Source organism: Pipistrellus hanaki (assembly GCF_964339955.1).
Source record: "Pipistrellus hanaki genome assembly, chromosome: 9".
Lineage (NCBI taxonomy): Eukaryota > Metazoa > Chordata > Mammalia > Chiroptera > Vespertilionidae > Pipistrellus > Pipistrellus hanaki.
In genome coordinates this window covers 73,236,458-73,264,330 of record NC_140511.1, presented here as the reverse complement: position 1 = coordinate 73,264,330, position 27,873 = coordinate 73,236,458, and the positions used below count along the sequence as shown (strand labels likewise).

At 43.0% G+C, this 27,873-nt stretch overlaps 1 protein-coding gene across 6 annotated transcripts in view; it reads right to left on the bottom strand.

The window, feature by feature from the left end:
* The window catches only part of SLC1A2 (solute carrier family 1 member 2), a 122,401-nt gene that overhangs the window by 54,688 nt on the left and 39,840 nt on the right, over positions 1-27,873 (bottom strand). The window contains exon 2 of one of the 6 annotated variants that reach the window (XM_084894459.1): positions 13,959-14,057. The exons of the other annotated variants lie outside the window; for them this stretch is intronic. The gene's annotated coding sequence lies outside the window, so the exon portion shown is untranslated. The remainder of the gene's footprint in view (positions 1-13,958; positions 14,058-27,873) is intronic. 6 annotated transcript variants of the gene reach the window in all.

Genomic DNA, 27,873 nt, shown 5'->3' with positions numbered 1-27,873 from the left:
TGGCTACTTCCTGCATGCCCCCTACCAGGTATCAAGCCCATAACCCGGATATGTGCCCTGATGGGGAATCCAACCAGCAACCTTTGGGTGCCCGGTTCAATGCCCAACCAACTGAGCCACACCGGCCAGGACAAGATGGGGGTTTTCTAAGAACTGCCCACCCCATAACTCTCAGAGGCAAGTGTCCCTGCCCCATTTGACAGAAAGTCACTTGCCCAGGGTCACAGGCTAAAAGAAATGGAGATCAAACCCAGATATGTTCTTGGCACAAACACAGAAGTGAAAGCCAGGGTTAGAGACCGCTGGGCTGAAGGAAGGAGCTCTAAAACCTGAAGCTCTAAAGTTCATAGTGGCACAGCCTAAGTCTCACTAAATTAAAATGCCTCCAAGTTCAAGCCTTCCCTGTCCCGGACACAGAGAAGTCATATAGGATGGTAGTCCAAGTTTTATCTCTCTTTCAGAAAAGATGGATTATCCAGTGTTTTTTTTGTGTGTGTTTTTTTTGTTGTTTTTTTTTTTTTTTTTGTGTGTGTGTGTGTGTGTGTGTGTGTGTGTGTGTGTTTTAATCTTTAATCCTTTGTGGTTTTTCAAAGATCACTTGAATGACCAGGGCTCTGCTAAGCCGTCCAAGAGTCAATACAACTCAATGGCAAAGGCGTGTGGTCAGAAGAAGCATGTGACCACCTTCATCCCTGGATGCAGCCCAGCCCTTTTCCAGATAAACCCCAGTGAGCCAGGCTGTGCTGGAGTCTGCAAGGGAGCCCTTGCCAGGAGGATGCACTTACTGCCTCTTCTCCCAGCTTTGTCATTTCCCAGGCCAATAAGATTTAAGCTTGAGGAGTGACATACAGAGGTCAAATTTTGACTTTAACAACTTGGGACACTTTTGTTAGCTGCCATCTTGCAATCACCATCATTTCATAAAATAAAGGCTAGTCTTTAACACTTAGAAAGACAGGCTGACATCTGAATACATAACAGAGCCTTGTAAGAGGGGGTGCTAGCCTTACCCAGATAATTGCACCACAGACTGGAGAAAGCATCCTTCAGAACCAACACCCATCTGCAGACCAGTGGCTTGCAATCACTGGTTATAATGGAAAGAGCATGGGTTTTACCATCAGAGAACCTGGGTTTCAGACCCGGACTCCATTATCTGCTAGCTGTCCGGTGCATAGAAACAAGGGCTTGCTGCCAACCTTGTGGAAACAAACATGGTTGCATATGGCAAAGATCTGGCACATGACACAGATGACTATATTCTCCAGAGAATATGAAGAAGACACATAATACTACTGAAGTTCATGACAAAGGTGACATTTACCTCTGGGATCTACCCAGGTGCACCACCATTCCAACAAGACACCATGCTTAGCTTCTAGTCTGACTTAAGGCCAGGGACCCAAATACAACCGCATACTTACTTTTACATAACAGGATGCTTAATATATTTGCTAACAAAATGCTTTAAGATTTGGAATAAAGTTGCATGGTCTGGTAGCATACCCAGATGAAATGATTATTCAAAATATGAGTTTCTTACTGTTCCTCAATGCCCTCATTTTCTACTTATTTAGTCAGTTTTTGGGCAACCTCTGACTTTCTGACATATGTGTGTGCTAATGATCACTCAGACCATCTAAAGAAGAAAATAGGACACGACAGCTCACAGCAAGCATATGAGGTCCTTTCTGATCAGCGAGCAAAAATACCACTTCCTCTCAGCACCCAGGGAAACACAGAAAAGTTCTTGTTACAACACAGCAGGGGAAAATGATCAAAATGATTTTTTCAACATGGATAGACCAAATTTTTTATGTTTGCTTTGGGATCTTTTAATATATTTAAACATTTTTCCAGCCAGTAATCTGAAGCTCAAAACCAGAAAGCTGGCAACAGAGAATAGCTGTCATGTGTGTTCGGAAACGGTGACTGTGTTCCATTAGCCAGCCCTTGGCAAAACCCAGGGAGCCCCTCAAGGGTGTCATCCTGCCTTCAGCTTCCATGGAGTCCCTCCTGCCATTGAAGTTAGAGTCAGGTACACGGTTGGTACTAAAGTAAGACCAGCAAGATCCAATGATGGAATGAGAGTGCCAAGCATCAAAAAAGTCACGTCGAAGTAAAAACACACAAATGTTAGGGTAACGTACACACCCAACCCAGCAATGTGGCTGGATGCCTGTTGCACACAGTTCTTAGCTGCACACAACTGCTGCGTGTTTAATGGTGTGTTCCTTAGGCCATGACAAAATGTCCCCGAAGCCCTCAATCAAAACAGCCACATCAAAGTGGCAACGTCAAAATGCTATAAACCCACAAGTATTTATTGAGAGAGTTAAATAACTGCTCCAGGCCCATCGGAGTTCCTAACTTCTGCAAATAGAAATATAATTTTGAAAGTACATCAAGGCTCCAGCTTGCATCTGGGGACACAGGGGGCCCCCTGTGAACTCTTTGGAAAGGTTCAATACCAGTCTCACTGATCACTGCATCCCCAGAGGCCCTGTACTGGGGAAGATTATAAAATATAATGCCACATAACATTATATAACACAATATAGAGATGTATCTAAGCCTTATACATCAGAAGAACAGATAGTTTTTAAAATGAGATTGCACACACATGCAGAGCTACATGAGTACTGGTTACTGAATATGCATAGCAATAATGGCAACAAGAAGAATACCTGTATTTATTGCATACTCTGAACCAGACACTCTACTCGGTGATGGGTAAGGGGCTATCCTTGCTCTGAAGGAGCTCATAAGGAGAGACAGAAAGTGCATTGCACCTTACTGGTCTGCTTCACATATGGGTCACAATAAAGGTCTGTCCAGCATTGTGGGACCCCCTTTTCACGTCCTGTGTGGTTCAGAGTTCTGGTTCAGGGTTCAGGTTCTGGAGAAGGCCGCACACAAACGAAAGAGACTAGAAAAATATTAATTTGGGAAATGGCTGTCAGGCAGAAGCCCAACTCTAGCGGGAGGACTAAGCCTTTTTTCGCCTTGCCATCTCTTTTATTCAGGTTTGGGATACACCCATTGCCCCAAGGCAGGTAAATCCAGTAACAGGCAGATATCTTATCAGTAAGGATTTACATTATTATTTGGTGGGGAAGTTGCCTCAGTTACCATTGTCTTAATTAGATAGGGAGTGGTTGGCTCTGTCCTTTCAGAGCTTCAAGGTTGACCAGCTTTCCAAGTTCCTTGTCCATACCTTTCCAATTAGTGAGACAATGATCAGTTTCTGGCACACGATGCTATGGAAAATGGTTAGAACTGTAACTAACCTAGTGGTAGAGAAGAGGAAGAGTGTTCTAAGATGGTTTCCAGGAACAACTGATGCTGAGTTGAGTCTTAACGCATTGATTGGATTTAATGTCTACAACCTCCACCAATCTGTGAACTTTGGGAGGGAGGACTGTGATCTTTTAACACCTGGTACCAAGTGCTTGATAAATGTTTGCTCAAAGCAATTAAGACCTGGAAAGCAGATATGAAGGACACCTTGCTCTCCCTGGAGCGAGGCTCTCAGTGAGCCTCTTACCCTTCCTGCCTTTGTTCCACACATTTCCACTGGGCACTTATTACAGCCCTCAAGCTGTTCTAGGAGCCCAAGATATCACAAATCAACGAAACAGACAAAGCCCTTGTTCTCACGGTGTGTATGCTTTAGTAGAAGAACAAATACATGGATAAATGCATTTCAAGTGGAGACTGCTGGGAGGAGAGGACCTGTGGCAGGAAGGTGGAGGCTCCTGCATCCGGGGCCAAGGAAGGTATCAAGAATAAGGAGGCATCTGAACAGAAACCAGGAGCAAGTGAGGGGTCTCCTAGTTAACTGTGCAAGTGTCCAGAGCTTAGCAAATACATGGGATGCACACAGTTTGGAAATCTGTAGTATATTCAAACTAGAGCCCAAAGCTCCCACCAGATGTGACTCCTGGTGTCCATGTGCTGGTTTTGAGCACTGACTCAAATGAGTGACAAATTAGTCATGCCTGGCTCTATTACCACCATGAATATGATGGGCTTTCAACAATTCTCCCAGCTTCCAGAGGGAGAAAACCAGTTCCAGGGAGGGGAAAGCTAGACCTACAGGCGGGGATCTGAGGTCACAGTAGCCTGCAGTTTGCTTCCCTGGCGATGAGCAGAAAGGGCAGGAGCTGAACTGGGTAAGTCCACTGGGTAAACACAATAATTATTTCAAATGAGCACACTTACCCCTTATGAATACTCCTTCCTACCACCTGTGGCTGTGCAGACAGATCCCAACACTAAGCACCTGGAAAGCCCAGGGGTGGCTCCGTTAGACCAAATCCTCTAAGCCTGATGGGTTCCAATACCGGGGACCACCTCCGTTTCCATTTGTGTGTCCTCTGAATGGAAGATTTTGCAATGCAATTCCTTAGCAATGGGAGTTTTCTGTGAGCCGACACTGTCAGGTCTCTCGCCATTGCTCGGCAAAGTAAGACCATGTGACGAGCCAGTTGTCTGGATAATTAGAAACTTGAACAATGAGCCTGTAATTTTCTTCAGCCATAACGTCTCCATTAAAAGATTTAAACAGCTGTTAATTTTGCAGTGGCTGCCCTGTTGTTCTTTCTTATGCAAATCCACAGATCCTGCTTCAAGGACAAACTGAAAATATTTGTGTGTGTGTGTGTGTGTGTGTGTGACTCAAAAACAGGAACATATAATGGGGCTGGTGCTAAGTTTTAAACTATTCACAGAACCTGCTTTGTATTAGCATTTGACTTCCCAGGCTCTGCCAAGAGCCTCTAATAATAGGCTCATTAGATGTGGTGGCGGACTCAGATCTCCTGCCTGCACACAGCAGCATCCTCTTATCTGGCACCAGGTTCTTTTCTCCTCCTTCATGGTTCAGTGTGGTGCTAACAGAACATTTCCCAAGAAGCCTAAAAGCAACTGGTGTGTATTTTGCGTGAGGGATGTGAAGTCTGTGACAAGCATCGCCCATCGGCCCTCGGCTGCCCAAGTCCAAGAACCTGGGGAGGGAGCAGGGGACAGTGTCCAGAAATTGCCCTAGTGAGAATACTAGGTCAGACCCTTGAGAACAAAAAGGGGCTTTCCCCTAAAATACCTGGAGTGTTGGGAAAACAATGCTGGAAATACCAGTGGTGTCAGCTCTGAACACTGGACACCATGAAGTGGTGATTGCAGCTGTGACAGACCCACATCTGGGGTTTTCCAAGCTCCCTAGAGAATGCCAACCTTGCTGCAAAAAAGACTGGAGCTCCACAACAGCTGGGCATTTCCAAAGCCCTCCAGTCCCTCCACCCTTGCTGGGTCCTACAGGAACTGGCTGATGTCAAGGATGTTCACTGACTAAAAAAGTCATAATCTCTCTCTGACACAACTGTGCCTCATAGATCCTGAGAAGGAAACCTAAAGATTCACAACCTTCCAATCCACTTTAGTTCCTTCTTCTGTTCATTATTAGCCACTGTGTCCATTTCCTGATCACAAGAACATGTTCAGGAAAGGTCCTGCCAGTGAATTTGGGACTTCACAAATGATCCAACTTTTCTATAGCTTCTTCCTGAACGGTGGATGGTCCAGCTAAAGAGCATGGGTTCATAGTTGTCCCTAGTCATGATGGGATCAGAACTACGGTCAACATGACACTGAACGTCGAGGGGAGGATTCTAATTCTAGGGCTGCTGCTAACTAGTTGTGTAGGAAACAGCATGAGTATAAAATGGATTAAAGTGACTTGAGCACAGTCAACAGACAGAAGGGTAAGGGCTACGAAATGATGAAAACACACTCTTACTGTGAGAATATACCAATAAGGTCCAGGTATCAATTTTGGTTGATTTTTATTTTTTTTAGGTGCCAGCTTTTCATCTTTAAAGGAGAGGGTTGGATTAGAAATTTTTTAATGTTCTAAATTTCTGTGATTCTCTAATTCTCAGAGGGAAGAGGGTTACTAATAAGCTTCAGTTCCAGAGATAAAGCCTCCATTCTATTCTAGTATATCCAGGACTGAATAAGCTTAGAATTTACCATGAGACAAATCACTGCCTCAACCATAAGGTCACAGCCCAATTGCTGCATCATGAGCCCCCCAGCAAAAGGCAGACGGGTAACTTAGAGACAAGAGACAAACCAACAATAACAAACATTTCTTTGCCTTCACCTCCCCCTTTCCTATCTCTGCTACAAAAAGCATAATTTTCTAGCACTACTAAAGCTGAGTTAGGGGTCAAATTCAGTACACAATTCACACATAGGTATCTTTTTAATCTCCATCCATGTTTGATCAGTTATCAGTCTAGATTTCTAAGATGGGCAAGTCAATACCATGAGAATATAGTTGAACAGGTGAAATAGGACTGGGACCAGCTAAGTCACCACTAAGTCATCAAAAGGCCACCCATCTCATACATAGTCAACTCCTTAGTATTGGAGAGGCAGTACTCACAGAAACATCCCAGATGGAAACTTGAGGGAAAGAAATCTTTCCTCCATATCACTTTCCAGGTCACGGGACTCAAACTAATGAGATGAATGGCAAATACAGAGCCAGCTGGGGCCTTTGGGTGTCCTCACATATGGGGAAGGAGGAAGTGGTAGTAAAATTGTGAAGGGATCAATCACAATAGCATTCGTTTTGCCCAGGAACAGAAGTTAAAACACCAGCTCTGATTAGCAGTTTCCAGAAAAACAGTTTAGTGGAATACAATTACATAATTACATAGCCATTGGATCCTTGGTTAAAATCTCCATTTTCCAGCTGTGGCTGGGACAAGGCATTTATTTGCTCTCTTGAATAATAATACCCAACTCACTGGGTCATTATAGAGTTTATATAAGATCACACTTATGAAAGCGGGGACAGTGTTTAACATAACTGATACTCAATTTTAGTTTCCTTGTCTTAAATGACTAAAATAGTGCAAAACCACCTATAAGACCTTTAAGTTTATTCACAGTTGTGTTTTTAGTAGATCCCTTTGGCAACAAGTGATGCTTGTGCTTTTTACCAAAAGAAAGTACCAGATGGGCCCAAGTGGCTGAGGGCCTGGAAGTTCCCAGGGTTGAAAGCTTCCACACGGTGGAATGACAGGAGAAACTCTCAGGGGACATCAGGAGTGCAGCCTTAAGTGTGACACCTCCAGACTTTTGTGAAATCCTCCCCAGGGTAGAGACTTAAGCTGGCCTTGACCCAATGGGTTTGCCCATTTCCAGAAAGGAAAGGCTCACAACTAAAGCAGAAATAAGACACCAAGGCACAGCAAACCTCTAGGCCTGAGTGAAAGACTGGGGTGGGGCGTTTGGTCATCTCAAATGGGGGACCTCTTCTAAAAATAAAGATTACACCATGGCCAAGGCGCACACTGGCCAGCCCAGTCCCTGTAGGCATGTCGATTCTGAAGTAATTGCTACTCGCCTCTGGTTCATGGAACAATATGAACATGCACTTGAAAACTTCACATGTACTCACTGAAACATCCCAACAACCTGGGGGAGATTCACTGGCATGCACTCCGTTTGAGCCACAGAGAACATGGTCCCAGTTCCAGCGTGTCTTGAGGCAAACTGTCTCCTCCAGCCAAAATGTCCTCCCTACCTCCCCTCCAAGTTCTTAGTCTAACTTCTATTTCTTCTTCGAAACCCAATTCAAGTGCTTCTTCCTTTGAGAAGTCTTTGTTGACTCCCAAGTTCAATTTTTAGGTGCTCCTCCTGCAGCTTCCCTGTGCTTATCTGTGCTTACCTCTCTCAAGGTATTTCTACCTGGGCTGACCTCTTCCAAGGTATTAATTACAATTTCCTTTTTTTACCCCACTAGAATATAAGCTCTTTGAGGGCTAGATATTGATTTATTTGATTCTCTCCCCCACATCCAACATGGTTCCTTGCATATGGTAGGTGCTCAACTATTATATGTTGAATGAGTAAATTAATGAGTAGGCAAATTGATTTTAAAATATAGCTACAGGTTCTGTGTGACCCTGTTTTAGGGGGTAGTGTTCTGAAAGACTGGGAAATCTGAAAAGAAGCGAGAAATAACAAAAGCACAAACAACTGCATGAGAAAAAGTGAATGGGTGGCAGGAAGGTGCGGGTCAGCACCACACAGGACTGGTTGTTCCCTGCTGGTGGCTTTGATCCAGCTGCCTTGCCCATGGCTTGGTGGCCCCGGTGCTCATGGGATGATGCAGCCATGAACCAATCTGGGCTCAGCTAACGAGGCCTTCAGGGGAAACTGCTAAGGATACAGGAAAACAACCAATTGCTAAGGTCAACATCTGGACCGTCCAAAATATGGTCCTTCTACCAAAGAGCATGAGCACTCATGACAGTCATGTCCAAGACTGGATGGAATTCTGATTTTTAGGAGCTCTCTTGATTAACAGAGCTCTGGATTTGACCCTTGGGCCTAGGAGGTTCTTTCTCTGGCCCCTGAACCTTCCCAAAATGAGCCTTCCCAATCAGTCCCCCACACAGTGGTTGGGATGTGGACTAAGTGGCTTAATTGGCTGCAGTACCTTTAGGCACCAGCAGAAACCCAGGCAAGATGTACATAGCTGCTTGGCTCCTTTTAAGCTAGCAGTCCTTGTCTTATTTTACTTCACCATTGTATAGATGAAGGCTCTCCTTTTCCTAAATAACCCCCCCCCCCCCCCCAAAAAAAAAGAGCAAATATTTATTTGCCAGGCTATAAAGTAAGTATAGTATGGTTCAACAGAGTGAAACACGTTGTTAGTAAAGATGTCACATAATTTACAACTTTGAGCAAAGTTTCCCAGGGGACAAGTGTGAAAACATAAAAGCGAGTGACCTGGGATCTGGCCTTCTTTGACAGAAGGTAGAGGTGGTGCATGAGGAATAATGGCTAGCTGATGACAGAGGGTGGAGTAGGGTTTTCATTGTCTTCTCAACTCATCTCCTTATTATCAGTAACTCCAGGATTAGAACTCTCCAGAGTAATGACTCAGCATGTGCTAAATGCTGGGAGTGACCTCAGCCTCCCCCCTACTCCACTTTTTTAAAAATAAATCTACAGTGGGGGGCTGGCATGCAGATTTGGTAATTTGGACTCCAGCCTGTATGATCAGGCTGGATAGCAATTCCTTCCAGTATCTCTTAAGGAAGATATTTTATACAATGTGAGGCGTGATCATTAGTCATTTTACAGATGAAGAAATAAGATTAAGTCATTTGTCTATTGTCAAATAGCCAGGAAAGGGCAAAGATAAGAATCACACCATGGTCTGCCTCTATCAAAAGCCCAATTCTTTGTCACCACAATATGGCAGCTGAAGATCCTGGAATTTTAAGATGAGAATATATAATCCTTAGATGTTTCTTTAGTTAGGGCATCTTAGACCAACCTCAACCTCATAGCTCATAATTCGTCAGAAATACTTATAAAGCTAAGTTATGAAAAATTATATCCCCCCAGGATGTTGAGCATATAGGTGGCTTTAGGCCAAATTCTTTCCAACTTCAGCCATAGCAATAGGAAATGCAACATCAAGGGCAGCGGATGAAGTCACTGGGAACTAATTAGCTGAGGTCCCAGAGCTCCTATGGCCTGTATTCTCTCCTCGCCCTTGGATCTAGACAACCACATGTAAAAGAATGAAACTGGACCACTATCTTATATCAAACACAAAAAATTAACTCAAAATGTATTAAAGACTTGAGCAGTATTAAAGAACTGATATTAGAAAACTTCTAGGAGAAAACAGGTAGTATGTTCCTTGACAGGTGTTGGTAGTGATTTTTAAAAATCTGACACCAAAAGCAAAAGCAACAAATGCAAAATTAAAGCGAGACTAACTCAAACTAAAAAGCTTTTGCACAGCAATAAAACCATCAACAAAATGAAAAGGCAACTTACTGAATGAGAAAGCATTTGCAAATTATGTCTGATAAGGGGTTAATATAAAAAACACATAAGGAAATCAATAACAAGAAACAACAACAATCCAAATAAAAAACAAAACTATGAAGAGATATTTTTTTCCAAAAAAAACACACAATTATCCAACAGGTACATGAAAAGTTGCTCAACATTAGTAATCAGAAGGGAAAGGCAAATACAATAGAAACAAAATGATGTATTGCCTCCTATCTGTTAGAATGGCTATTATTAAAAAAAAGAAAAAAAGATAAGTAGCCTGGCTGGCATGGCTCAGTGGTTGAGCATCAACCTATGAACCAGGAGGTCAAGGTTTGATTGCTGGTCAGGGCACATGTCCAGGTTGTGGGCTGGAACCCCAATGTGGGGTGTGCAGGAGGCAAACCATCAATGATTTTCTCTCAGCATTGATATTTCTATCTCTCTCTCCTTCTCCCTTCCTCTCTGAAATCAATAAAAATATATTTTTTAAAAAGATAAGTGACAACAAGTGTGGTAAGGATGTAGAGGAAAGAGAACTCTCATGCACTGTTGGTGGGAGTATAAACTGTGCAGCCACTATTGAAAACAGTATGTGTTCCTCAAAAAATTAAAAATAGAACTACCATATGACCCAGCAATTTTACTTCTATGTATTTATCTAAAGAAAACAAATCCACTGACTTGACAAGATATATTCATCCTCACATTATAGCTAAGATATGGAAGCAACCTAAGCATCTACTGATGGATGAATAGACCAAGAAAATGTGAGAGAGTATTTTGTTAGACCCTTAAAATCATGTTTCCAGGCATGTCCTTGGTTTGGTTGAAATAAAATCTAATAGATGCTTATTAAATTTTCCATAGGTTTTGGTGTTCTAATATTGACAAACTCATGGATAAAAGAACACTCAAGAGCAATTAAAATTATTTTGTAATCAATTGACATGAAAATACAAATGATCAAAAGTTGTAGAGTGCAGCAAAATCAGTTTCTATAGGAAAATTAATAATATTAAAGGCATATGATTGAAAAAAAAATCTATAATCAATGACCTAAATCTCTCTAACTGATGGAATTAGAGAAAGAAAAGCAAATTAAACCCAAAGTAAACACATAATGAAAAAAATTAAATCATTTTTAAAATTAAGTTATAGAAAATCAATTGGAAACAAAAGAAAAACACACGTATGTGTGCACTTGTGCGTGCGCGCGCGCACACACACATACACAATATTATTCAGCCAGAACCAAAGAATGAAATCCTGCTATTTGCAAAAACATGGATGAACTTTGAGGGCATTATGCTAAGTGAAAAAGTGAAATCAGTCACATAGAGAACAAATACTGTATAATCTCACTTATAGGTGGAATCTAAAACAAATAAATAAAGAGAACAAAACAGGTTGATGGTTTCCAGCATAGGTGGAAGGTGGAGAATAGTTGAAATGGGTGAAGGGGGTAAAAAGGTACAAACTTCTAGTTATAAATAACATCATGTCTATAGTCAACAATACTGTATTGCATATTTGTAAGTTGCTAAGAGAGTGGATTTTAAAAAGTTCTCATCATAAAAAATATTTTTTATAACTATGTAATGTGATGGGTGTTAACTAGACTTATTGTGGTGATCATTTTGCAATGTGTACAAAGCACACGGTGGTCCAGAGACAGGTCTTTCCACTGGTTTACGTCTGTGCCAGGAATCTTACCAACACTAAATTGCCACACAACCCGGTTTGGATCCAAAGCTAAAAACTAAAAAAATCAATAATTTTTATGCTGTAATCTGAAATTAATATAATGTTATATGCCAATTATGCAGCATTTTTGTAAAACAAAACAAAACAAAAAAACCTACACTAACTTCTGCAGAGTTTCCCTTGTTGAGGGAGACAGGCATTCTTAATAAATGGTAAACATTTTTAAAAGATGGTTTCTTGGCATTCCCCACCAAATTCTCTTTGAAAGTTACAGGCTGGGTGTTGCTTAACTGTATACTATTGAATGGTTTCTTTTACCCATTAGACTTGGTTATCAATAACAGCACTGGGGGTACTACTTCCATTTAGAGAGCATAATAGCTCTGCAGTGACTTTCTCTGTTTGATCCTTAAAATAAGTCTATAAAGGGGAGTATTATTATCCCCATTTTATAGACAAGGAAACCTAAAGAACATGCCTAAAAATTACCCAGTAAACTAAGCCTACATCTATCCAACTTCAAAGCCCAAGTTTTAAGGATGACATCAAGTAACTGAGCAGCCAATTCAAATACTCCATCTTTGGTCTGCTCTTTCTAACCAACTAGAGCTTAGAGCAGGAGTCAGCAAATAAATCATGGCCCAGCAGATGGCCACAAAGCCTAAAATATTTACTATCTGACCCTATACAAAAAAAGTTTGCTGATGCTTGGCTTCGAGGAATGGTAAACCAAATCCCAAATGTTCCATTCTGTTTATGGAGTTCTTTGTAGTACTTGGGATCTAAGACTTGTTTTTGAGGCATTGAAATATTTTGTCATTGACCCTGAGTAATAAAATAAGTTGGAGGTGGGGGAATAATAAAAGCTAAAAAGATGTGGTTCTAAATATTTACTTCCTGGATCATTGCAGAGCTATTGGTTAACCAAAACTTAGGAGGGTTTTGCCAGCCATGAAGAACTTGGCCAATGGGGTGGACCCACTGAAAGAAGATCAAAGTGCCCACAGGCCTCTCTCTGTCCATGTGGATGGGGGACTTCAGGGGCATCCTCTCACCAGTTGGCAGCCAAACTGAAAACTAGCTGTTTAGAGGACTGCCAGCGTGCTGAGCCAATAGAAAGAGTGACAAAGAGGGCAGTAAATGAGGCAATGAGTAACTATTTGTTTTATTCATTGTTTTCAAACATAGAGAAAGGTGTTTGGTAATCTTCTTGTAAAACAGACATCTGAGTCATCTCAGAAGCAGGGCGTTCTCAAGTCATAAAGCACACGGTGGTCCAGAGTCAGGTCTTTCCCCTGGCTTACGTCTGTGCCAGGAATCTTACCAACACTGAATTGCCACACAACCCAGTTTGGATCCAAGACTAAAAACTAAAAAATCAACGATTCTTTATTGTCTGACTCCACGTATGTGCCAAAGATTGACCTGTAAAATGAGGCATTGGGCATTGGATACCTCCGTGGTTCTTTCCAGCTCTATGAGTGTGTAGAGTGGAAGCTCCTACTAAGAGTGTAGAAATAATCCTGGAATACATTGCTATGCCTCATGACTCATTATAGCTCCTTTTCCCAATTAGTGTTCTTATAATTATCATCAATGTTATCATTGTCATTATCCTTACTTACAGCATAAATAATAAATAGCCAGCATTTGTTGAGTGCTTTGAATGTACTGAATGTCATTTGTTGAGGTCACTGGAATATGTGTGAGAACATTCTATAATGGGGTGAGTAAACTATATCTAGCCCACTGCCTAATTTTACAAAGAAAGATTTATTAGAACACAACCAGGCCCATCATTTGTTTGCCTATTGTCTGTATTTGCCTTTGCATTACAAGAGAGAGCTGAGTGGTTGCTGACCCCTGCTGTGCACACCTGGTGCTCTTGCTTACCTAAAATCAACTTATTATTCTTTTGATTGTAGCCTCTTGTCTTTCCCCAGAGAACTTCTGACTCTGTGGTTTGGGTGGAGTTGACCCATTGCCTATTTCAGGCCCAGGGAATCAAGATCCTCACTACCATGGCCACAAATATTCAGGGGTGGGATTGGCCCTAAGAATTTTATGGGAAACAGTAGGAAGGAAAATCTTTTAGCTGAAGTTTCTGAGCTACTAAAATGCAAATCCAGAGATACCAAAAGCCAGCATGGAAATGACATGCCTATAGTTGAAGACAAAGAGGAATGGAGAAAGAATGAGGTCCGATCATAAGATTTATAGCTTTAACTCTGCCCGATGCTACCTCTAGACTCTTCAGCTAATACTCCAATACATTCTCTTGATAGCCTAAGTGAGATTAAGTTAGGTTTCTATCACCTGCAACAGAAACAAAGCAATCCTTTGAAATAGACATAGTTACTTTCCAAACTAAGACTTACCTGCCCGAAGTCACAGAGCTAGTGAGAGGCAGAGGCTAGGACCCAGTCTACATTGATCTCTACAGGGTGGAGGAACCAGTCTAGGGCTTTCCAGGAGATCTAGGACCAGGAACAGAACTCACAGTTGGTTTTCCTGTCTTAGAAGAGGGAACCTTCCAAACCACATCACTGTTCTCTAAAGGGTGTTTCTTTGGGGAATCATTCTGATTTCTACTTGTGACTATCCCACAACAAGGCCCAGTGGAGTACTGGCTTCTCATGTGGCAATTTGGAGGAAGTTCTAGAAAAAGTGATTCCATAGCCACTTTTCAGCACCTCCCCTCCCCCCATTCTTGCCATACTCAACTGGGAAAAGAATTTTCTGGGGTGAAAGCTAACTTCCCTCTATTGGAGCATCTAATTATCCAGCAATCAACATAGGTAAATAGGCTGTCTCCATGCAGGGAGCAGGGTTGTGGGCCAGCCCCTTCTGTAGAAAGAAGTAAATTAGGGTAGCCTTTGCTGAAACACAGATTCCATGAAATCTCACCTAGCTGGAACCATCCATCCTACCCGCATCTTCTTACATTCTGCTTTGAAGAGATGGAGATGCTCTAGGAGAAGGACGGGGCAGGATATGGAAACAGAGCTCTCTGGTGGTGTGCAGCTCAATGCCACCCTGTCACCAGCTGGAGGCCTCATTATAAAAGAGTTAAGATCTTGGGGGACATGCAAGGACCTCTGAGTTCTGGTGCCAACACACCAAACCAAGAGGAGGATATTAATTCAGGAATTTCTAACAATTTTCAACCACAAGAGTTAAGCATAAGTTGAAAAGAAAGGAAGGACAGATGGATAGATAAGTGGATAGATGAGTGAATGATTAGATAGATAGGTAGATAGATAGATAGATAAATAGATAGATAGATAATAGAGGTAGATAGATACATAGATAGGTACAGAAACTACATATTTACATTTGTATTTACAAACATTACAGATAATATTTCTGGAAGGTTCGCAGGACACGTTAATAGTGGTGGCCTCTAAGGAGAATGTGTCAATGGGCATCAGGTGAGACTCACTGGTCAGTACACTTCTTGGGCAGAGCTTAAATGTTTTGCCATGTGTTTATTACTATTTCAATCTAAGAACCAAAAATAAGAGGGAAGTATCAAAATACCTAATGACAAATCCCTCTTGGCTTCATCTCCTAATGACCAGAACCCCATTTCCTTGCACTTCCTGGTTAAGCTTTCCCCTCTGAGTCTCTGTTATAAAGGCCAGTGCAGAAGTTACCCTGACGTGAGCTCTAGCCATGTGTCATTTCAACTTGTGCCAGGTAAATAAGTTGCATGGCACCTGCTATTTGGGGGTTGGCCCTAGCTCAAAGGCAAAGGAGAGAGGTTGGCATGAGAGTCCAGCTCTGTCCTGCACCTGGCTGTGCCTAGGTGACCCGGAGGCTTTGTGACCCAAACTTTGGACTCTCATGCCAACCTCTCTCCTTTGCCTTTGAGCTAGGGCCAACCCTGGCTGGTCTCAGCCTGGTGCCCAATGGACTCGAAATCCTCAGGAAGATCTGAGCTTCCAATTGACTTTCAATGGTGAACAAAGTTAGCGATTTCAAGAGAATGGGATATGAGACAGAACTATCCAGCATGACTCCATGCCCCGTGCCCAAGTCCACGCCCCCCCCCTCACACACACACACACACACACACACACACACTCACACATGTTCTATGGGAAGAACATGGATGGCTCTGGTGTTATAGCCCAGTGCTACCACTCTGTTGTTCCATGATGCCCAACACCTCACTTTCATCCTGAAACCTCAGTTTCCTTTCCAAAAGGAAAGGGAAAAAGAACTCTAGAGAAGGTTATATGAATGCAATAATTTCTGCTAAGGAGTGCACCTGCCACATAACAGCTATACTGTCTCTTCTTTTTTTCCCTTCCCTTCGGCCACTTCAGAAACAAGGGAATGCTTTATGAAGAACTCAGTGACTGAAAGACAACATAAACCTCTGTCCACATGAACCTCCAGGCTTAGAAAACTCTGCAGACACTCCAGAGAGTGTCTGATCTCTGTACTCTTACGTAACAAGTTACATAAGGGCCATCTTATTCTCCCAACGTGCCCTCTCGGATTACCATTTGCAGGCTAAGGTCAAAGGAAATTATGTAAGCATAATCCCGGAAATCAGCACACGGAGCAGGGACCAGTTCAAGAAGCAAACCAGCAGCATGTACGTTAGTGTGAATCGCTCAGAGGCCAGTAACTGCTGCACATCATAAAACATAGATTCAGGACATTTGGTTGAGAATGGGGAGGAGATCAATATATTTTTTATATTGACCACCGGGCACCAAACAATCTGAATAGAGGCTGGGACAGCAGTAGACCCCAGTCTTAAAGGGCTACATGTTAACCTCTTAAATACTGCCTTCCAGGGAGGTGGGGCAAGGGCCAGAGGCTGGGGGTGGGGGGAGGGAGTAGCGAGAAATTGAGAGTTGGGGCAGGGGCACTTTATCAACAAGTATAAAAATATTTCAGTATTTTAACCACCAATGACTTATCAGCCCTGGACGAGAGACAGTTCTGAAATAGTCCTGTCAGTGAAAATGTTTGGAACCATATCAAAAAACCACCACCACATGAAGCATCATAAGCAACACACAAAAAGATTCTCAATCACCTGAGAAATCAGGTTTTTAAATTTGATTTTCCCCACCCTGTGTTTTTGTACATTTTTTTCTTTTTTCAGATTTTGACTTTGAAAACAATGCTGCATTCGTGTGTCATGCTGTATAATTAAATTTTATTTTGAGGAATGGTGACTCAGCTGTCTAAAGAATGGTATCTGGAAGAGATACTGGAAGAGAACAGTATCTATTTTTTTAGTGCAGGAAAATATGAACTTTCTACAAGAAAAAAACTAAGAAGCTGTTGTTTCTAGAGGGTGTTGTCAGGGAGGTCCTTTGCTCTGTGCACAGAATTTAGCTCTCCCAACACAGATATCGACAAAAGGTAACCTCTGTCTGAAGTGACGCTGATGTTCCTGCTCAGGAAACAAAGCTGATAACCTGCCCAGGAGACATCAGGGTTTGTTTCTCTCCAAGAGAGTTACCTCCTGGAAGAGTGTGGTACCTTTTATTCTCTCCTTTAAAATTAGGTGAAATGCAGAACCTCTTTTCCTAGTCTCAAATCTACTTCCCCTGGTGCACAGAGGCAGTGGGGACCCAGTCACACAGGAATCCATGCATCAGAGAACAGTAGCCCATGCGGGTCCCGGACACTGCGATTCAGTCCTGGGGCATCTTTCCCAGAACTAATAATAATTCCGGGTGCAAGTGGGACTTCGATCACGGCCCTTCTCTGACACATTGTGAACCTCATACAAGTCACAAATACCCACACTGGCACGTCTGTAATGTCAGCACACCATCTGCAAGTGAGAACAACCCAGTATCTGTGCACCAAAATAATAACAATTAATAATAATAACATCTGTAACATCTGTGCACCAGGATCTGAGTTCTCTATTTACACACACACACCAACCAATCTGATGTATTTGAAAGACTGATAAACTTAATGATATTCCAACATTGTGAAATTTCTTCTACTGCAGTGCCCAGTGATCATTTCAAATCAAACAAAACATCTTTGGGAACCAAAGTACATGCCTGAAAATTGGTTTCACTGAAAATTCAGACCTTTGTTTTCTGACATTAAAAAAAAATGTGTATATATATATATATATATATATATATATATATATATATATATTTACATCTGAGACACAAATATGATCAGAGTTATTAATTTGTTCTTTCACACATCCGTTCAGTTGACATTTACTGAGTATCTGCTCTGGGCTTGACACATGTGACAGATACAGCAGTGGACACAATAGAAGCTACAGGAGGGAGAAAATAAACAAATAATGTCATAGATTAGTAAGTACTATAAAAAATGATGAAGTGATGTAGTGGTGGTGGGATAAAGGGTATTATTTTATATAAGGCAGTCCAGAGGGTGGCATTTAATCAGTGACAAAGAAAGCAGGGGTGACCAGAAGGAGGGATCTTAGGGAAAAGTATGCTGACTGAGAATAGTAGGTGCAAAGGCCCTGGGGCAGAAGCAAGCTGGCGAATTCTAAGAACAGCAAGAAGGATCCCCTCACTATTTTGCCCACAGGCAAAGTTCTGTGAGTGCTTGTTTAGTGGGATTAAGGGGCTGTCCCTGAAAATGCACATACAGAAAAGTACAGCTTACAACAAGGCCTTTTGTCCCATGGGCCCTGGTTAAGAACCTCTGTTCTACTCCCGCCACTGAAGATTATAGCTTCACAGCAGCTACAAAAGATAGCGCCCTGGTTGCCATCCCTCATTGGGTGAGAGAGAAACAAGGAGACACATCCATGTGCAGGGCTGAATTTCCAAAAGAACAGGAGGCCTCGCCCTCAGTGTGGGGTTCTGGGAAATTAACCCGGGGCAGTGACCAGCACAACCAAGGGCCTGCTCTCTGCTCCCCCTCTCTACAGAGAAAAGCCTGTGGAGTCCTGAGCACCTGATCGGCCCAGATGCCAAGGCTGCTCTGAGTTGGGCAGGAGGCAGTCAGAGAAATGAAGCGCTCCATTACTCGAAGCAGCTCTGTTTCAGACAGAAAGCAAGTAACCAACGGATATTTTGGGTCCGTCTGTAAGTTAAGCTTTGCATTCCCCAAGAGCAAAAAAATAAAAAATAAATAAAAATTAATAACAGGAATTTAAAAAGCAATTAAGTAGGGCGAGTTGAGCAGCGTGCTGAATCCCAGCCACCCCCTCCAGGATGCTTCAGGGCGCCTCTTTTGCATTCCGGCTTCCCTCCGGCCCCACGGGACTCTCTGTGCTAAGACCATCACGCCCAATAATTCTTGCTAAATACCAGAGTTCCAATTACAGTTCCACCATAAAACACTTCATAAAACGTGTGGACTTTGCTCCTGCTTTTTGCAAATACAGCCCAGCCCTCCCTCTTGCCTCCCCTTGGCAGACACCCCAAGTTCCTACTCAGAGCCCTCACCGGAGCCCCAGGAAACACAGCCCTCTGCCTGCTACTGTACAGTCGATGATGGCATTTGCTGGGCAAAGGAACAGCTGGCTGATGTCACGCCTGGATCACAGTGGGAGGCTCGCTGGGTGCCAATCATGACACCATCCAGGAGGCTGGGGCCTCCAGGGACGCTCCTGGGACTGGGAGGGTCCAATGGAGACAGGCAGGGGGAGAGGTGTTGAAGCTTATCCCGCTCACCCCCACCAGGTGCATCAAGAAATGCATGCCCCGGGCCAAGGGCAGGGGCTGTCAGGGTCAAATATGACCCCCTTACCCTCCAGACTCTGTCTTTATCTCTTAAAAGAAAAACCACACAGTTTTATCAGATTATATAAATAACATGCACTTTGTTTACAGAAGATAAAGTGAATGCTATTTATGCACTTCGTGAAAATCAGAATAAATCCTATTGCTGGTGAAGTCTAAGTAACCGCCATTTTTTTTATTTTTTATTTTTTATTTTTTTTTTTTAGTGCTTTACATTCATTTAACTCATTTTCTCACAGAAGCCTCACAACTACCATATAAGGGTGGCATTAGTTTAAGACCACTCTACAGATGAGAAAACTGAGGCACAGAGAAATTAAATAACTTGCTCAGGTCTCATCGTTGTTAAGCAGAGGAGCTGAAATTCATATTCAGACCCCTATTCTTAATGCATTATAACTACGACTGCTTTCTGTTTGAGGCTCCCAGCTCCTGCAGCTCTGGGGTCTGGTGAAGGGACACCCACCCTAGTCTAGTCTGCACTGGACAGATGTGGCTGCTCTGTACACTGGCTCTTCTGAGACACCTCCCTCTATCTCTGTGGCCTTTGGATCACCTTAAAGACAAGCACAGATCCCAAGCTGATTTTCTCCCACTGGCAAAATACCGTCCACTAATAGATTCTGCCTGGAGCACGGTGCTGAGAAGGATTCTGGAGCTGAATCCAGGATCAAAGTTCTAGGATTGATCAGCCATCTCTGCCATGGACACAAAATGGTGTTGTGCCCTCATATGTTCCATCCTGCTTTCAGCAACTTGCATTTTCTTTAGTTCTTAGTTCCAGGCTCCTGCCTTTGCTTTACTTCCTAGTTCCGGGCTCACTTAGAGCAGAAACTATTGTGTTTAACTTTGAGTCAGCCCCCTGCAGGGCATACACTGGGGGAACAACTATCCCTGTGCTCAGTAAATGTTTGTGAAATGAATGATCACACTCCTTTGTTCTTAAGAAAATACAGACAGAAGCTTGGTGCAGTGAGCTTTGGAAACACAGAAGTGACAGAAGGGCCCTCTCTCTGAAGCCAGCCTCCCATTCTGTCCCTGCCTGGAGCCAAACTCCCGTGACAGGCCTAGGCCCCACTTGGGTGGAGGGTGGGACATTCCTGTTCAGGGAAGCACCCAGACTGTGGACAGCACCCAGCTTTTGCTACCGGAGGCGGTGTTGCTAACACAGTGAGTGGATTCCGGAATGGATGAGCAGAGCCTCTAGGAGCAGTCTGTGAGTCCAGACTAACAGAGAAGCATTCCTCAGGCATCTGCTTTGACAAAAGAGAGATACTCAATGTGAAAACAGGAGCAAGCCCGGCTTGGCTTCCCCTGTGGTTGGTGATAGAATTGTCTGCAACTGTGAACACTCATTTCGGAGGGCCTCCTCTCAAGCAGTTATTGATGAACAAACCCAGTATTCCTGTTGGCTGTCCCCCAACCCTCAGCAGGGTGCCTCATAGGTAGTGATTACTCAGGGAACAAGACAGAACTATTGCATTTAAAGAACTCCTCACTAGAAGGAGAGGAAGGCAAACAGGTGAGAAGTTATGGTCCAAGAGATAAATAACACTCTAGGAGGTGATAAGAGGAAGATAATGATTAATTGCCCAAGGAACCAGTGTAGACACATATCAGGGCTGCTGGAGTTATGAAGACAGAGATGGATGGAACAGCTTGAAACTGAGTCCCGAAGGAGAAGGACGCGTGCTGGGTTTGGAGACTGTGGGTAGACTTCCCACAGGGGGAGGGATGGGGAGAGGAGACATCAGGCAGAGGGAATGGAGAGCGAAAGCTCAGAGGCAGGATGGAAAGGCAAGGTCCAGAGACAGATGGAGCATCATGGGAGATGAATCTGGGAGCAAGAGTTGAAGCAGAGGCATGAAGCAGGGGTCACTGCAGGAACCCAAGCAGTGAAGTAAGAAGCTCGAGTTAAAGTGTGGACTATACAGTTGAAAAGAAAGATTAAACACCAACGCCACATTATGAGGGAGAGTCGGGAAGAATTTAACGATACTAAAAGAATCAAAGGCCTAAGGCCATCGGGAAGAAGAAATGAAAGAAAGTGATGGATCAAGGGGTAGTTTTCTCTGAGTCCTTTGATACATGGATTCTCTCTGTGGCCCACAGACCACCACCTCCTCCAGCAAAGGCCCAGGGCTTGGTAATCAACGACTCAGATGGTTCGTTCTGGTGAGACATGGTCTTCCATGTTTCACTGCCTTTTTCTCTGCCCTGTCCTCATTCCAGATTTTCAGGGCCCTTCTCTCCACCCTAGGAAAGTCTTGGGAAAATTCTGGTCTCTCCATATCAAAGACAAGTATCCAGTGCTAACTCCTCAGAGGCACCTGTGTTTTACAGACGCCTGGCCCAGGTGCTTGGATTTCCAATTGTTCGCCTATGACTTCCTACTTGCTGCGTGCCTGGGAGAGGGATAGAGAGGTCAACATGCAGTCCTTGGGCTCAGGGTGCTCACAATTTAGCAGTTGCAAAGGCCATTCTAGTCCATTTTATGCTTATTTTTTTTTCCAGGACAGGGCAGATGTCCTGTATTTGGGCTGGTTATGAAGATGGGTTCTAGAAGCAGAGACCTAGATACAACCATCTGCACCTCTTACCAGCTGAGAAACTTGGGATGAATTTCTTAATGCCTCTGAGCCTTGGTATTTTTTTATGAAATGAAAAGCCCAAGGGGCTCACCCATGCAAAGGGCTCAGAACAGCTCTGGGAACATGATAGATACTCAGTAGCTTTCTGCCAGGATGTGCTGCTAAATACTGGAGCCTCGCTACTGGTTTTCAGGAAATGTGGGCTGGCAATCAATGACATGAGGGTATCTTCTGGCCCCCAAAGGCTGAGTGAACCGATAACTTATGAACTCTTCTTATTCAAGTTCCTTATTACAGATCAAGAAACCAAAAAACTCTTCCCAATCCTGTTTTATCTTTTAGGATAGAAGACACTATCAACATGTACTTTGACATTGCCTTCGTCAGCCTGGTGCTGGCCACCTCACAGACTTTCTCTCTGCTGATCCCTATAAAAGCCTGAAAGGTACACATGTTTGCCCTAGATTAAAAGAGAAGGTAAAGAGAGACTGTGTTTGTGAAACTCACCCAAGGTCCTAGAGCTAAGAAGTTGCAGAACTGGGATTTAGACCCAGGTCTCGCTGACCCCTCATGCTGCTTTCTGGCTCCTGCCTTGAGCCAGACCTGAAGCCCAGGCGCCAGGGGTTCCTTCCACAAAAGTGCACTGAGATAAGATTTATCCCAGCTTCTCAATTCCAGGCCCTTGGCTGAAGCAATGAACTTTTTAATGATTCATTCCAAAACCCTTAGCTGCCCTATCAAGCTTGATGGGGAAGATGCCTGACCAAGGTTGGAGCATCTCTCTGGTCTGAACATAGACCTTGGGGTGAGAGACCTCCTACCGGGCCTGGGAGGCACTCTCAACTCAGAGCCTAGAAAAGGTCGATGGAAGGAATCCTAAGATTCCCTTCTTTGACCTCCTACACCTTGAGCCCATCATCTCTCTGGAAAAACATGCTAAGCCCACCAACATTTTTATTTCCATATAAAGATTGTCTTCAGAAAAGGAGACAGTTTTGTCATCTTCCTACCAGCACGGGCCCATGTTGCTATCTAATCCACTGCCTGTTAAATGATACGTAAGCTTTATTATTATTGGGGCCTTTTGCTCTACTGGCTCCTAGTGACTCCTTCCTACTCACTCCTGTTTCATTTATAAGCCAAAGCTCATTTGAAAGGATGTTAAATAAATAGAAAACATGACAGCTAGGTTTAATGCAACATTACTATGCATTGTATACTGAGGAAAACTTCAACAGAGGTCTTAGAATGGTGATGCAGGTCGTCATTATTAATATTCTTTAAAATCCTATAAGCTTATCAACACATTGAGAAAAATTTCACACCCAGAAGGGTCCCTAGAAACCCTTGGGTCTGGCCATTTTGCAGATAATGGGCCAAAGACACAGTCAGCTACCATATGACAGAGGTGTCCTACTGGGGACCCACTGGGACAAGAGACCCCTGGAATTAAAGAAAAAAGCTTGAGCCCGGGTGGTGTAGCTCAGTGGTTGAGCACTGGCCCACAAACTAGGAGATCATGGTTCAATTCCTAGTCAGGGCACATGCCCGGATTGCAAGTTCAGTCCCCAGTGTGGGGCATGCAGGAAGCAGCCAATCAACGATTCTTTCTCATCACTGATGTTTCTATCCTTCTCTCTCTGAAATAAATAGACATATTTTTAAAAAGAAAAGCTTGAAACCAAAGGCTCTTATTGGCCCACTTTTTCAGGGGTGTCTCTTCTGCCCTAGCATCATGGCTTTCAACCAGGCACAATTTTGTGACATCTTCAGCTATTTCTGGTTGTCACAGTCAGAGACTACTGGGATGCTACTCCTATATAGAGCCTGGGATGCTGTTCACACCTCCCACAGCAAGGAATTATCTGGCCCCAAATGCCAACAGTGACAAGATGAAGAAACCCTGCCCTCATAGAAGTCAGAGAAGGCAGAAAGACCCGGAATGAGCATGAACATTCCTCACACTTCCCACCCCTGACCAGAGCCCACTCCCCACTCTGCACAGCCAAGGTACTCGTCTAACCCCATGTGTACATGAAATATACCAGAAGACAGGCCCAGCCCCACCAGAAACATGCCACAGCTCTTACTCAAAATTCACTGAGTTGCCTCAATTCTAAGCTATACACTGTCCCCACATTTTTATATTTCTTAAAATGGAATGTGGCCTATAATTAGTTTTTCCGCCCCCCATAAAAGGCTGTTATGAAATCAGTGGAAATGTTTATGAATAATTACATAGTAGATCAGAGAAACATGGTAGTTTAAAACATAACGTTTAGACTGAAATAGACTCCAGTAGATGATAGTGCGTGATGTAAAATTTGCTTGAATTCCAAGAACAAGGTTTCCAAGCATTTCTCCCTGGGCAAGCTCCTGAGGCCAGTGTGAGTTCACACTCCTCCGCCTATTGGCAGAAAAGCTTCAAGCACAGACTTTTCTTCAGGATGAAAAAGGGTCAGTGGCCAGAGGGATGGTGGGTGAGAACAACCCTGTGGGCTCACTTTTACACTGTGCATCCCGGAAGCCCGCTCTCTGTCCTCCTGGCCCTCAGAGCCTGCTTCCCGCATCTCCACTCTTCTCTCCCATAACCAGCACTATTTCCAGTATTAGCACTTAGGGGCATAAGGAGGTTCACCAAGAGAGCCCCTGGGTCCTGCCTGCGGACCATCTTGGGTCACTGCAGGGATGCTGAAAATCAGCAGGGGTTGCTCCCCACACCAGCTTCGGAGTGAGGTCAGTCCCAGACCCAGACTCAGCACCCTCGCTGACTGTCTCCCTGGACAAGCTAGGTAACTCTGAGGGCCTCAGTTTTCTCATGTAGAGAATGGCAGGGGGCGAATAACAGTCCTGCCCATGACAGACTTGTTTTTCTCTTTAGATGGAAATAAAATAACTCACAGGGCACATGGCCAGCTGCCCACTACAGTTGGTGGGTCTTCCAAGCAGGCTGTAAGACACCCGGTGACAGTGATTCTGAAGACTCTTCAGCCTTGCTTTGGCCATACTTTGGGTTTCCCAAGTGGATGGAATGGCACCAAGTACACTGGAGTTAGGGGAGCCCCAGACTTTTGTTTTTTTCCAAAATTCATCCTCACAAACCTATAATCCACCCATATAAATCACAAGTTGATTTTGAACAGAGATATGGGCAAGTGTTTCTTTGTTCCATAAAATTTACAAGGATAAGACCGTAATATCCCTGTGGTGTCCCTGGATCATAGAAAGGCTCAACTGGAAACTTTTCACTCATGTTCATGTGCTTCTCTGGCCATGTGCTGTGGCCGTGCACGTGTGAAGGTTGCTAAGGCTTCAGGCAACCCCAGGGCTCACCTGGAGCTCTGGGCAGAATGCCCGTTGTTGGGACATGGGCAGAAAGAGAGATACTTTTGGTCAAGAACATATTGCAACTTTTCTCACTGGGGCAATGAAGTTCAAGGACCCTTCTCCATCATTTGAAAGAAAATTGGTTCTAAAGGTCTACAATATGACTTTGCTCTTGTCTAGGTTTGTCTGGAAACATAGACGGCAAGTAAGTGAGTGGCACTGAGAGATGTAAACTTTCTGACAATTTGGGGAGAGGATAAAAAAAAAAAAAGAGGGGGGGGGGGAGATGAAAATAGAAGGAATCCTTGTTCTTTCAGAACTTTTCCCAAACATGAAGTCACTATGGTAATTTTAATTTTCCAATAACACATTATATAGAAAGTATTTTCTATATAGGTAGTAATGAACTTGTTACCCATTTAACCTGCATATTTTTATTGTAAGCATTGTGTGTAACTCTTGCTATAAAAAGGTAAGAGTTTAAAAAGTAAATTCAAATGTATTGAACTTAGTTTCAGATCCCTATGAAAGCAGCAAATATGAATAACATGACTTTCACCAGACAGGATTTGGCTTTGTGCAAACAAGTTCATTTGGAAATCATGGGTGACAATATCAATTGGATGTAGTTTTTTCTGGAGATAGGTAAAAAGTATTATAAATCTGTTTATGCTCATGGACTTGGTAATCTCATTTTGGAAAGACGTGCATAAAACAAACTCCAAAAAGAAATAAATCCAATTCAAACAAAGATGATCATTTAGGGATCTAAAGCTAACTTAAATAGGTTTCCGTTTACATTTTAAACTCTTAACTTCATGTAGTAAGAGTTATATATAATGCTTACAATAAAAATGTCTAAAACAAGGAAATCAGAAATAACCCAGTTCAATCACTGCAAAAAGGTTAAGCAAATGATGCCACAGCAGCAGTGAAGTATAATAGAACCATGAAAAGATATAATTCCTTATCCATATTCCCATATGGCAACCTAGTGCAAGTTCACAAAGTAGGTCCTATATTGGTACATGGCCCACACAATAGGAGAAGGAACATAAGAAATGAATTTAGAATAAGAATTTATACTAAAATAGTTTAATTTCTTTTTCTTGAAATAAAGGCAGGGGTTGGCAATCTAAAAAGCAGATCTAAGCCTAAAGTTATGTACCATGATCTCAAATATGCACCATCATATATTTTGGCCAGAAGGAGATGCATTTTAAAAGTAATTATCTCTGGTTGAAGAAATTGCAGATGATTTTCCCCCCTTATTTATACCTTTAAATATCTTAACAGTTATCTCCAATGAGCATATAAAACTTTTATAATCACATTAATAGCTTTTAAAAAATAAAACTATAGACAAATAAACATTAAGGAAATAGTTTTAAACAGTGAAAATAGGCCAACATGCGAATAGAATAAGTCATGTACGTTATTGTTAAAAGGAAAATCATTAGGCTTTTCACAACTCTGTAACATCCACAGAGCCAGGCACGTACGAAAACCCTCACTCAAAATCCAATTTTTCCACAGTGCATGCTTTCTGATTTCTTAAATCATTGCTATCAGCAGTTTCTGCTTCATTTGGCTTATCTTTTTTCCTACCCTCTTTTTCAGCTTCTGAAAACAGAAATCAACATGTGAAAGGATGGAGAATTTGAATATTGTCCCAATTCTGATAAACCCCAAAACTATGCCCAAAACATAGTGAACACATAAAAGAAATGTACTGAAGGACTAAATGAACATCAGCCATTTTCTTGCCAATTCTGAAGGAAAAAAACGAAGCAAATTGAAGGGAATAAATAGCACGAGGAACTGATGATCATTGTAACACCCACACTCTGTGATGTAAGAGGAAAGAAAAATGCCTAACAGGGTCCCAGAGTAGAACATTGGAGAAAATCTATAATAACAAAAGCATAATATGCTAATTAGACCAGATGTCCTTCCATACATCCTTCTGCAAGAGCTTCTGGATGAAGCCGAGGCTGTGAGGGAAGCCCGGGTCCTGGGTGCCAGAGGGAACCGGTGCTGGCAGCCAGGGGAAGGAAGGCCTATTCTTGCATGAATTTTGTGCATTGGGCCTCCAGTAATTTATATATTTAGCAATGTCACAAAATACATCTCCACCATAAACCCACCGTACCACGCACAGATAGCAGTGCAATGTCACTTACACTTTGCCTCTGAATCTTTGCCCATGAGCCTCTACAGTGGGGTTAACTGGCTGACAGCACAATTTTTTTTTCCTTTTCATTTTAAAATATATTTTTATTGTTGATAGTATTATAGATCTCTCCTGTTTTCTTCTGCTTCACCCCCCCCCCCTCCCAGCCCCTACTCAACCCCCAAGGAAGTCTTCATCACCCTGTTGCCCATGTCCATGGGCTTCACATATCTATAATAATCTATAATAATAAGAGCAAATTATGCTAATTAGACCAGATGTCCTTCCTTTCAGACAAAGCCACAGCAGGCGGGGGCTGCAGCAGAGGCAGCAGATGCCCCCCAGCTGCAGCCGTGGGCGATGTCTGGGGCCAAGGTCTTTGCATAAATTTTATGCATTGGGCCTCTAGTAAGCATATGAGTTCTTTAGTTTATCTCTTCTTGTCCCCTAACCCCACACCAAGGTATGTCAGTCGGTT